Source organism: Muntiacus reevesi, chromosome 4 (genome assembly GCF_963930625.1).
Source record: "Muntiacus reevesi chromosome 4, mMunRee1.1, whole genome shotgun sequence".
Classification (NCBI taxonomy): Eukaryota; Metazoa; Chordata; class Mammalia; order Artiodactyla; family Cervidae; genus Muntiacus; species Muntiacus reevesi.
The window spans coordinates 102,799,489-102,813,133 of NC_089252.1; the positions used below are offsets into that span (position 1 = coordinate 102,799,489).

A 13,645-nucleotide genomic window follows, 5' to 3' on the forward strand; every position below is an offset into this window, starting at 1 on the left:
TGAAGAATAGTTGATTTAAAATATTATGTTAGTTTCAGTGTGTATATCATAATGATTTAATATTTTTGCAGATTATGCTTTATTATAGGTTATTACAAGATAATGATTATACCTGTGCTATGTAATATATCCTTGTTGCTTATCTTTTTCATACATAGCAGTTTGTTATCTGTTAATCCAAGGCCTCCTTAATGGAGGTGTGCCAGAATCAGAGTGCCCTATTGCAGCGGAGATGTCCCGTACCTGTTACTGGCACACTGTGGACATAGTCTTGACTGGCAAAGAATGGTAGCCTATCTCTGAGCCCCACTCAACTGGCCTATTCAGTGAAGTACAAAACAGGGGACATGTGGATGATTTTGAGCTCTCTTTGAAATTTGAAATTATTTGAAGAAAATATTTTCTGTTTAAATCTAGAGTGTATGTGGAGAGTAATTTCAGGTGGCTGTCTTTGTTTCCAAAATAGAAGGTATTGAGCTTCTGTGGGAGTTGCTGTTCTCTGCTGCTTTTGTGATTTACTCCAGTGATCTGGAATAAAAATGTGTAGTTTTCATACACACGTGTGCAAAACCACTTTCTACTTAATTGATTGTATTTGGGGGTAATTTTGTTTTATAGACTAGATATTCCGCTGCCTTTTAAAGACTCAGAACCAGTGTAAAACCAGTCCAAATGTTTTCATGTGGTTATTTTTAATACTGTATGTTTTCCCATTTGATACCTTTTTTGAGGTCTAAGTATTGTGAAGTGATTAATTCTATTTAAAGATGAAAATCACTGGCAACTGTGTTCATAATACAGCTCTGCAGGTGTTGATCTCTTCATTTGTATTTGAAAGTTTCTACATGGTACTTAAGAATTCAGTTGTCAGGCTGAAAAATTGACAAATGAGATGATAATCTATTATAAATAAGTCTTTGAATTTGGAAAGTTAGGGCAGCAATCTCAGGATTATAAAGTTGCAAATACAAATTGCCTCAGGCCAAAAGGTTTGTTTTATGATGATCTCTGGTGTTTCCACTTTACAGACATTTTGGAAAATGCAGACAAGTTTATCAAAGAAAATGTAAAAAGAGTTTTAAAAAATTAAAAAAAATTCTCTTCCATTTAGTGGTCTTTGTTGTTTATGTTTTGATGCTTTCCTTTTTGGTCTTTTTCTATGCATATGACCTGTCACAGATGTGGAGAGTCATGTTTTACTCATTTAGCAAAAATATATTGAATTCTTACTGGGTAGCAGGCGCTGGATTCGACCCTGAGGATACAGTGGTGCCTGAGACTGACCTGCCTCACCTGGCCTAGATAGTAAACAAATCGTTTACAGTTTAGCATATTGAAGGATTTGATGGGAGAAATACAGGGTGCCGTGGGAGCACTGAAGTACCCTTGAAAAATTAAATCTAGGGGAAACCAGTTGATCTGTTGCCTCCTGAATGATATTTTAGAAATAGCCTTCTGTTTATTGTGCTTCTTTATTTACTACATTTTTCTGCCATTCTGATATACTACAATCCCTCTATTCTGCCCTACTCTTATACCCAGCCCACTGGCAAAGAAAGGACTTTCTTCTTTCAAATCATTTCTTTGCTGAGATCAAATGAGATTCTTTAACAAACAGTTGAAATCACCTCAGGTTCACCCATTGGGAGGGCTGGTTTCCTTTGTAATATCACTGTTAGTATATCAGAACTTCTGGACTTTGGTAGTGAAAACACTATAAATTGTATTTTTTGTGGGGGAACAAGAGATGTTTGAGAGAAAGAGTGTGGTGAAAATTTTCTGAGCAACCCGGTTTGTTATCTGTTTTCCTTTGCTTTGCTTTCCTTTTGTTATTTGTTTTCCTCATAAATTTACCTCAAGCTCAGTGGCGTTAAGCAAGAGTCTCCAACAGGTTACTATCAGTGTGCAACCTGGGGCTGTGATCTCATCTGAATGCTTGACTAGGGGAGGATCTGCTTCCAAGCTCACCCATGAAGTTGTTGGCAGGATTTTCAGCTCCTTGTAGGCTGTTGGACTGAAGGCCTCAGTTCTGTATGGGCTGAGGTTGTCCTTGGTTCCTTGCCACTTGGGCCTCCCCATTGGGCAGCTCACACGTGGCAGCTGGCTTCCCTCAGAGTGAATATGTAAGAGACATCAAGAAAGAGAGAGGATACAAACAAGGGAGCAGTTCCAGTCTTTAATAACATAACTTCAGATGTCACATCCTGTCTCTTTTGCTATACTTTATTCATTAGGAGAAAGTTGATAAGTGCAGCCCGTACTCGAGGGGAGGGAATTGCACAGGACTTGCATAATGTATTAAGAGTTGGGAGTCATTGGCAGCCATTTTTAAAAGCGTCTTAACACAGCTTCCTTAATGATTCTTTGCAAACGGATATTCCCACTGAATTCAGCATTTCCTCATTTTATGTTCCTCTGTCATTCCCTAGTGGCTCAGACAGTATAGAATCTGCCTGCAGTGCAGGAGGCCTAGGTTTGATCCCTGGGTCAGGAAGATCTCCTGGAGGAGGAAATGGCAACCCGTTCTAGTATTGCCTGGGAAATCCCACGGACAGAGGAACCTGGTGGGCCATAGTCCGTGGGCTTGCAGAAGAGTTGGACATGACTTAGCAACTAAACAAGAACAATAAACCATTGTTGTCATTAGTGGGCTGCCTTTCATCAATAGCCTGTAAACCCGGAGGATAGGATAAGCCTGTCTGTCTTATTTATGGCTATGTTCCTAAGGCTTAATTTTGTGGCACAAAATTATGTTCAGTACACATATGTTGCCAAGTTCTTTCTCCTGCTGGGTCTCCTGGACCCTACCTTGTTTGCTTGACCCTGGCCAAGTACCCTTGATCTTAGATCCAGTTCTTGCTTCTCTTCCTACTCCTTCAGATTCAGTGTTTTGGGCGTTCCTTTGACCCCAGAGCTTACTTCTCCTTGCTGCCATTCTTCTTTTCTTGTTCCCTTTCCACACCTAGCCCTGCCTCCAGGGTCATGGCCTCCTCTTTACAGGAAGAGAGTTTGGAGTCTCTTTCCCAGAGGGAACTATTTTGGGGAGACATTTCATACATCTTTGTTATGGGCAGATATATCCTGGAAACTTTGGGAATGTCCTGGGTCTCCTCCCTTAATGCAGGTACCAAGGAAGAATACCCAGGGATGACTGGTTTCATCTAATCTGAAAAAGGTAATATATGAAGATGACATTCTTAATATTAAATAAATGCACAGTTAGAGTTTGGGAGGGTTTCCCTTGTGGCTCAGCTGCTAAAGAATCTGCCTGAAATGCAGGAGACATGTGTTCAATCCCTGGGTTAGGAAGATCCCCTGGAGAAGGGAAAGGCTACCCACTCCAGTATTCTAGCCTAGAGAATTCCATGGAGTGTATAATCCGTGGGGTCACAAAGAGTCGAACATGACTGAGCTACTTTCACTAGAGTTTGGGAGACTCCAGGTCTTCACACTTAATGATAACTATTATTACATTGAAACTGACAGAGTTCACTGTTAAATAAAAGAGATAACTGAGACTAGTCATTTTCAAAAGACATGTAGAAATGGGAAATTTCCTTATTATGTTGGTGGTTGTGACCTTTGCTCTGCTGATGTCTCCTATTTTTTACTCTTGATTTAAAACTTCCTGGTTTACTGTGTTTTTTTTCTCCTGCTTCACAGAAGCCTTTTTTAAGATAAAGATTGTTATTTTTGATGTGGACCAGTTTTTTAAATCTCTGTTGAATTTATTACAATGTTGCTTCCATTTTGTTTCAGTTGTTTGGCCAGGAGGAATTGAACCCACACCCTGTGAACCAGAAGGCAAAGTCTTAACCACTTGATCACCAGGGAAGTCCCCAGAAGCCATTTTAGGAAGGCATTTAGTAGTGGAGTACCAATAGCAGGGATTGTGGAATTAGACTGCTTAGCTCTTATCAGTTTCATAACCTTGGGAAAATTTCTGTCAGTTTTCTCACCCATAAAATAGAGGTAATGATGGAACCTACCTACCTTTAAGGAGAGGAATTAATGAAATGATCCACTCAAAGCACTTTATACATGGCCTGGCATGCAGTGAGCACTGAAGTTAGCTTTGTTTATTGTGTGAAAACAAATACTGAATAACCTTTGCACTGAAGTAGGTACATGAGATGTGAACTTGCCTGAGAATGTGATTACTTAAAAAAACTGAAACTGGGCCACTCTGCTTTAGACCAAAAGTCAGGAAACTGGGACCCAGGGGACAAATCAGTACCACCTCCTATTTTCATGCAGCCCATTAGCAAAATGGATTTTTCATTTTTAAATGATTGGAAAAGATCCAAAGAATAGTATTTCAGAAAACTGCCTGAAATACAAATGTCTATTAAATTTATAAAATAAATTAAAAGCAAATGAAATTTAACAAAAATTAATTAAAAGTAAAGTTTATACAGTAGATACATTCGTTTAGGCATATTATCTGGCTGCTTCATGCTACAATGACCAAGTTGAATAGTTGCAGCAGACTATCTGGTTGACAAGGAGTAAATATTTACTATCTGGCTCTTTATAGAAAAACTTTTCTGACTCTTGCTTTAGACCAGTATGCTACTGTCTGTGTGAAGCACAAAGTTGGGAGGGGAGAGTAAGAGGGGAAAGGTGAAAACTTTGTGGTTAGTCACCTGTTGAGTCTTAAATATGCTTTCACACTATGGCGATGTCCCCATTTGTTCACATCTTATACTCAAATTTAGGAGGTAACAAATGCTAAGGTTGAATAGACTAATTGACTTTAAAATTTCCTCCTCTTTTTAGTTGATAGAAAATGACTCTGTATTAAAATAGCAAGTTACTGAATCTACTTCTTTTAAAATAATACACAATTATTAGTCTGATATATAGTTTTTTATATATAGTTAATAGTCTGATATATAGTTTTTTATATATAGTTAATATTTCAGTGTGACTTCCGTGTAATTTTATGGGATCATTTTGAATAAACTGTATTAGTTAAAAGTCCATTTTAATATTAGGCTGAAAAGTGTGGATGAAATGCTGACCTGGTGCATAAAATAGACTTGCAGTAAATGAAGTTGCTTTCACAGTTATCATATGAAATAATTTGGAAGGCATTTGCAAAGTCAATTTTAAAACTATAGTAAGTTGAAACACTAAAAGGAATTTATATTCCATATTGTCAAAGTGCAACACAAGTATTAAGTAGAATTGACATAGTATTAATAGCTGACTTCATATAAATTGGAATTTAATTTTCAGTTGCTGAATAATGATGTGAATTTTCTCTCCTTTTTCACATTTATTTTTCTTTATATTAATCTGTCATACCTCAGTTGCTAACATGTGGTCAGTCAAATATAGGTTATATGTAGCCTTGTAAATTATAAGTTGGTAGCTTAGGATATGATGTTTAACAGATTATAGCTGGATTCTGTCTCCTGTTCTGCTGTGTGTTCTTGCTCCAATGTTGTTAGCTTCAGTTTCCTCATCTGTGCAGTGGGTTCATTAGTAGAACCGGTATCATCAAGTTGATGTGATGATTAAATGAGAAAACATATGTTAAGAACTTGATAATAGTGCCTGAAATTCAGTAAAAGCTTATTGAGTGATAGACATATAGTTAGGATATAATTAACCTTAGCAATATTATTTAATATAACTAATATTGATCAGTTCAATTTGAATGTCCTGCCATCAGTAGGAATGTGGGAATATTATGTGTCTCACCCTGTTTCTAGTCGTGCTGTAACTTGTAACTTGTATAGTCCTTAGAATTTGAAAGCATGGAACACTTCCTAGCCAGAGACGTCTTCAGCTCATTTCCTTGGCTAGTAACTCTCTTACCCATCAAAAGAATCACATTCATGCTCCTCTCCTTTTGGGCATCTTGCCAAATCTCCATTGTTGTCGTTCAGTTACTAAATTGTGTTCAACTCTTTGCAATCCCACGGACTGCAGCATGCTAGTCTTCCCTGTCTTTCACTGTCTCCTGGAGTTTGCTCAAACTCATGTCCATTGAGTTAGTGATGCTGTCTAACCATCTCATCCTGTATTGCCCTCGTCTCCTCATGCCTCAGCCTTTCCCAACATCAAGGTCTTTTCTAGTGAGTTGGCTCTTTGCATCAATTGGCCAAGTATTGAAGCTTCAGCTTTAGCATCAGTTCTTCTCGTAAATATTCAGGGTTGATTTCCTTTAGGATTGACTGGTTTGATTTCCTTGCAGTCCGAGGGATTCTCAAGAGTCTTCTTCAGCACCACAGTTCAAAAAGCATCAATTCTTTGGTGCTCAGCCTTCTTTATGGTTCAACTCTCACGTCCATGCATAATTACTGGAAAAACTGTATCTTTGACTATACGAACCTTTGTCAGTAAAGTGATGTCTCTGCTTTTTAATAGGCTGTCTAGGTTTGTCATAGCCTTTCATCCAAGGAGCAAGCATCTTTTAATTTTGTGACTGCAGTCACCATCTGCAGTGATTTTGGAGCCCCTCATTTTGGGCATCTTGCCAAATCCCCGTAATTCACACAGATTGCTACATTGCAAAGGATGGCATGCTTCACGCAAGACCCAAGGACTTAGTGGCATGGAAATTCCTTAGTACTTGCCCAGTTTCCTCAAACAATGGCAAACACAGAAAATGATAGTGTTCTATGTTACTCTAGAGTGAGCAGCTGGAAGTTGCCCGTGGCTGGGGATGCTTGGGCGAGATGGTGGTGAGGGAATAAATGACTATTAGCAGAGTGGTAACCCATCTGTGGCTATGCCATAGCATAGGGTTAGGAAGCTCCATCTCTGAGCAGATTCTGGGTGCATTGATGTCAGGCAAGTTTGCCTATTTGGGAAGGGGATATTGGATAGGTGGTAGCAGTTATACCTGAGCCCTTCGCGGCTAGAATAGAGAGATGAGAATGTGCTACCTCAGTAAAGAGTGACCCTCCTTCTGTGGCTACTGAGGTTTCTAAAGTGTTGCACATGGCCATGCTGTGTGTGTGTGTGTGTATGTGCATGTGGTTATATGTAGTGTGGAAATAAATGAAGATGACCCAAAGGACAAGAAACAGAGACTATTTATTCAGAGCTTGCTATAGCAAGGAAGGCAGCCACCATCACTTATATTTGACAGGAGGTCTTAGAGGCAGTTGGTACAGTGGGAAAGCTCTCTGGTGAAACAGGGAAGCCTTCCAGTATACATGATTTAATTGTAGGTTGTTGGCATGGGCAAGCAGGCTAACTAGAAGCAAGGCATCTTATGTGATTGATTCAGGGGAGAATAGTTTGGCTTCCTCGCATTGGTCCTGAGTTGGAAGCACAATTAAAAATAGGGAAGCTAGCAGTCATTGACTGAATCCTGACTGTTGCAGGCTGCAGCAGATTTTGGGGTCAAAGTTCTGTTTGTCATGACCATGTTCATTTGTATATGCATTCTCACAGTCCTCTCTTTTCATCATTCTTTTGTTTTTGAGTAATTGACCATTTCAGGACAGATTAGAGATCCAGACCGTCACTTGTCAGAGATTATCTAGTTGTCTGCACAGTCAACTGTAGTGTTGCAGTATCTTCTTTGCCTTTTTGTTGTTGTATTCATATTGCAGAAATTTGACCATTTGACAAAAACGAGAATAATTAATAGTGCCATTTAAGTTGCTTCAGAACCAGGTACCCCAGTTGCTCAACTCTGGCTAAAAATTTTATAGGCCATCAGGATCAACCTTGGAAAGCCAGGTAACTTGTTTCTTGAAGGTAGTGTTTAGCTTCTCCTACCTTTTCTTTTCATTGATCCAAGTATAGCAAGCAGCATTAGCAATTGCACAGACACCATGTGATCAGCCAACAAGAAATGTGGAGCAATGCAATTGTGTCTCACTGTTTGTGCCAATGAATTGAGACTAATCCAGATTCATCTAGGTCAGAAGTGGTAGTATTAATAACTTCTGCCAGAGTTAGTCATTAATTTCTTGTAGGTATTTCTGTTTGTAAGATTCCCGTCATTGGGAACATTGCTCTGACTATTTGCATAAACAGTGAGTCAATCATTTCACCGTGAATAATCAAAAGTGACCTCATTTTGGAGCTCATGCCCAGCCTCAGTGAATTATAGAAGTAGAGTCTCTGTGCCTGGACAGGTCTTGGACTATTATTCCTGAAGTATGTGAGGTATTAGTTTGAGGCAAATGTTAATAGCATCAGGTATCTTGGGTGCAAAACAAGTAGTATCCAGAAGGTGCTCTTGGATATATAGAACAAGATGAGTTTTTCACATGAGATCAGATCCAAAGCATCACATAATTGGGTTTCATATTTGAATCTATGAATGTCTCCTTCAGGTGACATTTGAACCATTATTCTAGGAAATTTGTTGAGTTCAATTGTGAAATTACCTAGGATCTAATCAACAGATTGTAATAATTAGTTCTTTTTTCTGGGAGAGAGGGTCATTAGCAAAGTCACAGATTGATTTAAGGTCATTTGGCCACATAGATGAAAGTGGAAATGCTGTTGACTGTAATTCCCTATAGTCTCATTTGATGAGAATGTAATTGACTAAAGGACTGCATCATGGGTATCCAGTGTTAGCTCGGGCATCCAGGAATCAATAAGATTGAGGTAGTGTCTGCTGTTTGGATTAATCTAAGAATGACTGTTTCCTGACCTAACAATTATAATGAAGAGGAAAGAAAAGAGGAAGGTGCTGTTTTGGGTGGAAACAGTCAGGAATCTATAGAAAATGAGAATGATTATAAGGAGGCAGGTGATAAGCAAAACAGGAATTGGGGCAGTGCCTTGAGTAGAAACTCTCCCCTAAACGAGGTCATCAGCTTGTTCTAAAACCCTTGGCATCTTTCTGAAAATTGGCTCCTTTTGGAGGATCTCTGACAATTTTCAATTTGAGATCCCCCAATTTGAGTAGTTCTTTGGAATTCTGCTTCCCTAGTTGTGAAGCATGAACCTAGGCATTGACTCCTTGGAGTTTCACTTCTGGATTTGTTGTTGACAGTACCTCCTAATGTCTCTTCCAGAAAGGTTAAAGGGCAGTTTTTCTCTCATGTTTCTTCCAGCTGACAAATCTCAAGGTCATGGAAACGCTGTTTAGAAAGATGTTGTAAAAAGGGAGCCTTAATGTGTTGGTAATGGGGCTGAGTACATTGCAGTATTTCGCCATGTATTTGTGTAGCAAGATAGAATCTAGTATTTTAAATGAAATCCCTCAGCACATATATTCATAGAAGAATAGCTAGTGTAAACCCAAGGGAGTGAACCACATGGTCTTAAGAGCTAGTGGGAGTACCTTTGGCCAAGGTGAAAAAGCCATTGTTAATGTTCTTTAACTCCTGAATATTGTGGGAAATTATTTTTCATTCTATTCTAAAGTTCTCTTATATTTTCTTTTCATCTTTTTTTGGCATGACTGAATTATGGTCCAATCTAATTTTTTTGTAAAAGTTTTGGTTATGGCTTTTAGAAGATTTTATGTTTTCAGGCCTTTCATTTTTTTACTCTCAGGTTTACTGTGGAAAGAGAGATACTGTAGGGCCTTTTCTCGGACAGTCCAAGTAGCCTTTGCTATTCAGGATTTAAATTCCAACAAACATGTGTACAGGTTGATAAAAGTCTAGTAACGCTGAGTCATATGTACACAAAAGAATTCTAAATTATTCTATGAATGGTTGCTGGTCTTGCCTGGGTTTAGGAAAACCCTTAATTATAGTTATTTAGGTTCAAGGTTTAAATTCTGTAGTTGCTTGAATACCAGGCTCATGGGCAGGATGGATCTTTAGAAATAGCTGGCATTTCAGAGTCCTAGGAGAGTCATTGAGAAAAGGTGAAGGCTCTGAATAAGAGGAAGAGAAGTTGACGGACGTCCAAAAGAAGAAAGATGAGAAGGCTGGGGGATGAGTGGGTGCTAAACATATGGAGGCAACTGGAGGACGTGGAAGAGGAGGATTTACTAGGGAAATGAGTCTAATTTGTGGTTGCTCAAGATTGTTAAGGGCTTCCCCTGTGGCTCAATGGTAATCTGACTGCCAGTGCGAAGACATAGGAGAGGTGGGTTTGATCCCTGGGTCAGGAAGATCTCCTGGAGAATGAAATGGCAATCCACTCCAGTATTCTTTCTTTGGAAATTCCATGGACAGAAGAGCCTTTGGCTACAGTCCATGGGGGTCACAAAGAGTTTGAGCAACTGAACAACAACAAAGATTATTAAATTGTTCATTAGCTTTGGCCAAAGGATCTTTTAGTGAAGCGATTTTTGAATCAGAATTTTGTTTGGTGGCCTCTGCCTATCAATAAAAGGTGGTGCTTATCGAGCCTGAGAAATCTTATTCCTCCCTTTTTTCCCCTAAAGTGAAAGTGAGTATTAGTCACTCAATCATGCCCTACTCTTTGTGACCCTATGGACTGTAGCCTTCCAGTCTTCTCTGTCCATGGAATTCTCCAAGCAAGAATGCTGGAGTGGATAGTCCTTCCCTTCTCCAAGGGATCTTTCTGACCCAGGGATCGAGTCTAGGTCTCCTGCATTGCAGGCAGATTCTTTACTGTCTGAGTCACCAGAGAATCCCTAAGGTACGTCTCAAAAACCAATTTTGCTTAAGTCAGATATCCTCTAGATTGTCCATTAAGGGTATCTTTAATGAAATTAGGTGAGATAGATGCAAGAGTTAGGATTTTAATGAGAGTAGATACGTAAGAATCAGGAGTTTTCCCTGATGGAGGAGATGGCTTAGATGACCTCATGAGAGCTGGCAACAGTTATTGAAAGTGATACTTGTGCACTTGACATCTTGGACCCTCAACCTGATAGTTGGCTCCTTTCAAAAGTGGTTGACAGAGAGGCAGGATTGGTTGAGATAGTGAAGGGAGTCAAAAGCTACCAACTTCCAATGATAAGATAAGTCCTGGAATGTAATGTACAGCATGGTGACTGTTGTTAATTATACTGTATTGTGTACTTGAATATTTTAGGAGAGTAGATCTAAAGAGTTCTCATTGTAAGAAAAAATGATTCATGGGTGGTGATAGATGTTAACTAGACTTTTGTAATGATCATTCTGCAATGTATACAAATACTGAATCATTATATAGTATGCCTGAAACTAACATAATGTTATATGTCAATTATGTCTCAATTAAAAACAAACCCCACCCTGCAAACAAAACAAAGCAAAACAAAAACCAAACCAACAACAACAAAAACACAGACCTGACAATCTGTGCCCGCCTAGCAGGAAAACTAGAGAGAATGCTCTTTCTGGATTAAAACCGAGCTCTCAGGAGAAAGATCAGAGACGGAAGGAGAACTTTATCTGGTTTTACTGGTGACTCACAGAAAATCTTGCCCGAATGGTTACTGGTCTGATGAGAACCACAGAATCACCAGTCTGTGAGCATGGCTCAAGCAGCAGACTTATCAGGGCCTGTCTTACGATTGGTGCATATAAACACTTTTTAGATAGTACAACAGAAAATAGAAAGACTAAAGAGAGCAAAGAAGGATGAAAAGGAATGATCTGATTCCTCCAAACAAATGGAAACTGATACCAAAGCTAGTTACTACCAAAGAGAGAATAGTCAAGGAACCCAGTGCAAAGAGAGGTGTGCTCAGACCCAGTGCTGACTGGCCATGCTAACACAGACTTGTCAAGCTGAGAGTGAGGAGGAACAGGGACTTTCTTGGGTTCCATATCTGGGAGTCAGCAAGCATTTTCTGTACAGAGGTCAGGTATTTTAGGCTTTGCAGGTCGGATAGTTCATTCAACTACATGAAAGCAAACATAGGTAATATGTAAATGTAGAGGAGTGTTAGTGTTCCAATACAGGTTTATTTATGAACACTGAAATTTGAATTTTAAAATATTTTTTATATGTCATGAAATAATTTTTCTTGATCCTTTTCTAAACATTAAAAAATGTGAAAACTCTACTAATTATAGGCCATACAAAAAATGGGTGATGGGTCAGATTTGGCCCTTGGGCCATAGTTTGCCAGTCTGCTCTAGTAAGAATGGTTAGGAAATAGTCACACGAGTGTAATAGAGCAATGGCAGCAATGAAAAAAAAAACGGCAGCCAGTAACTGACTAAACTATAAGGTCAGAGTACTGAATGTCAGGCATTGTTTTGTGTACTTCAGGTAAATTAATTAATTTACTCTCTTGATAACAGTACAATACATGCCATTATTATTCCCATTGCTCAGATGAGGAAACAGAGACTCAGAGGGGCTTAGTGAGGTGAAATCCTGGCAGTTTTCCTCCAGAGTCCCTGGCCGCATTATTGAACTCTTTTGGCCACCAAGACTTAGAGTATCACAGTCCCATGGAAGTAGCTGGGGGCTCATCCAGTGAAGAATAGTACAGGCAGCACTAGATGCCTGGGGTCCTCACTGACACCCCGCTGCCGAGTGCCCTGACCCCTGAGAAGATCATGGCTGATAGCTTCTGTTTATCTTGGTAAACTTTTAGTGTTAAAGCGACACTTATTCTTTGTCTTCCGAATGCAAAGGCAGCACACCGAAGCTCATTATGAAATTTTGGGAAATTATAGAGAAACTCAGAAAATAGAACCTTCTGCATCTTGTCATTCAGAGAATATATCTTCCCTTGTCTTTCTCTCACACTGGTATTTTATGTACATTTTTACAGCTTTATTGGGATATAATTTACATACAATATAATTCACTCATTTAAAGAGTACAACTCAATGGTTTTTGGTATATTACATTATTAATTTTTAAAAATTGTGGTAAATATCCATCACATAGAATTTGCCATTTAAACCACCTTTAAGTGTATAACTCAATGGCAGTAATTATAGCCACAGTGTCAGGCAACCATTACCACTATTTCTCATACTTTTTTATTACCTGAAATAGAAACTCTGTAACTATTAAGCAGCAAATACCCACTCCCCTTCTTCAAGCTTCTAGTAACCTCTGATCTACTTCCTGTCCCCCTACATTTGCATGTTCTAGATATTTCATTTAAGTGGAATCGTATAGTGTTTGTCCTTTTGTATTTTGCTTATTCACCTACACTGTTTTCAAATTTCATCCATGTTGTAGCATGTGTCAGATGTTCACATTGCTTTGGAGTCTACTTTTTAGTTTAACTGTATATTGTGAAAGTGTTTCTGGTACAGGAGGGGCTAGACATTGAAGGTAGGCTAATTTTTATAAACCACACTAAGGAGTTTGGGTTTAATTCTGCAGGCAAAGAAGGAACAGTGAAGGTTTTTTCTTTCTTTCTTTCTTTTTAAATAGGAAAATGATGTGATGAAGTTTCTGTTTCAGAAAGAACACCCTGACACAGGCAGGGAAGAGCCTGGGACAGGGCCAGTTTGGAAGCTCCATTTGTCAAACCTGGGTAAACTTTAGAGTTGCACACAGCATTTATAAAAATGCATATTCCTTGGCCCCACCTCAGAAGTCCTCCCTCAGTGGATCTTAGAGGAGACCAAGAAATCTGCATTTTAAACTGTGTCCCAGTTGATTCCTATGCAGGTAGTCCTTGGACTATGAGAAGTACTGGACTAAAGGTGAGAAAACTAATTTGTCATTTTGCCTAATTTTATTTTAAAAATTGCATTGATAGAGAAATGCTTTTCTATTTAAAGTGAAGCAAAAGTCATTGTGTAGTTTCACCTTTCTTTAATACAAAGAATACTGA

At 38.9% G+C, this 13,645-nt stretch overlaps 1 protein-coding gene across 1 annotated transcript in view; it reads left to right on the forward strand.

The window, feature by feature from the left end:
* Positions 1-13,645, forward strand: part of ERC2 (ELKS/RAB6-interacting/CAST family member 2) — a 919,595-nt gene that overhangs the window by 56,987 nt on the left and 848,963 nt on the right. The gene's annotated exons all lie outside the window — the stretch shown is intronic.